Source organism: Lathyrus oleraceus, chromosome 3 (genome assembly GCF_024323335.1).
Source record: "Lathyrus oleraceus cultivar Zhongwan6 chromosome 3, CAAS_Psat_ZW6_1.0, whole genome shotgun sequence".
NCBI lineage: Eukaryota > Viridiplantae > Streptophyta > Magnoliopsida > Fabales > Fabaceae > Lathyrus > Lathyrus oleraceus.
The window spans coordinates 259,403,157-259,404,529 of NC_066581.1; the positions used below are offsets into that span (position 1 = coordinate 259,403,157).

Genomic DNA, 1,373 nt, shown 5'->3' on the forward strand with positions numbered 1-1,373 from the left:
CCGAGCAAGGTAAGGTAGTGTTTGGGCTCGAATGAACAAAAAGGGAATATGGCTCGAATTGGGTAAACGAATGGCAATATTGACTGGTTGGCTGGAAAGGCTCAAGGTTAAAACAAAGAGGTGCCTCAGTGTGTACATGTGTGTTATGAAATTCCAATATCTACTTACGCAAACTCAGAGTTACAGAGACATACCTGAAAAGCTCTCATGATGATAAATGTTTGGCTTTTTTTTGTGATTCTCACCATGTTTGGTATAGCATACATGTATCCAAGATACCTCTCAGTTTGATGTAGCTTCGTATTCGCTTTGGGTACAGAGTATTCCTGTGTAGTCTAGTGACACAAAATCGCGTCCGATTATTCACTTCAGCAGCATTAACTTTTGGGGGTTTCTTGGAGAGCAAGTAAAGGGGTGTGTCTTTCATCCAATCGCTTCAAGCCTCATCATTCATCCGACACTAATATCCTCTATCTGTAACACACAATTTCAAACAATTTCTAGTATAGTAAACCCTTAAGTAATTTGCCCATTCCCGGAGACCTCTTAAGGAATTTGCCCAACCCTCTGACGAGGAACCTAGTTCTAGTATAGTAAACCCCCTCATTCCTGCAAACAATTTCGAACTAAAACCATCTTTACTGCAATTAGTGCAACATAACCAATTCACGGGTCTCGCTACTGAGAACCCAAATCAACATTTAAAAGTATTTATCCAACTGGCCGACACCTTTAAGTCCAACGGTGCTTCACCTGATGCGATTCGTTTAAGATTATTTCCTTTCTCCCTCAGAGACAGAGCACGTTCATGATTAGATTCACTTCCATCTAACTCAATAACTACCTGGGAAGACCTTAGGAGAGTATTCCTTGCTAGATATTTTCCCCCTAGTAAGACTGTTGTTCTTCGAAACCAAATAACTAGATTTACTCAAAACCAAGGAGAATCACTTTTTGAAGCTTGGGAGAGATACAAAGAGCTATAAAGATTTTGTCCACACCATGGCCTAGAACAATGGCTGATCGTTCATACCTTCTACAATGGACTCCATTATAACACAAAGATGAGCATCGACGCTGCCGCTGGTGGTGTGTTGATGAACAAACCTTACCCTGAAGCTTGTGACCTAATTGAGGATATGGCCCAAAACCATTACCAATGGGGAACTGAACGAGCATCAATAGAGAAAAAGGAGACCCAAGATGGAATACATGAGATAAGTTCTATGGACATGATGCAAGCGAAAATGGACGCTTTAGCCCTTAAGGTCGAACATATTTCTACAAACTCAAACACCGCAGCGGTAGTCCACACAGAGTGTGAACTTTGTGGATCTAAAGGACACGAATCGGTGGAATGTAACCTTTTGAAC

General features: G+C 41.3%; 1 non-coding gene across 1 annotated transcript; it reads right to left on the reverse strand.

The window, feature by feature from the left end:
* Positions 1 to 902: 902 nt before the first annotated feature.
* Positions 903 to 1,009, reverse strand: LOC127133110 (small nucleolar RNA R71). Its single transcript, XR_007807104.1, has one exon. It is a non-coding gene; the product is annotated as a small nucleolar RNA R71 (small nucleolar RNA).
* Positions 1,010 to 1,373: the final 364 nt, after the last annotated feature.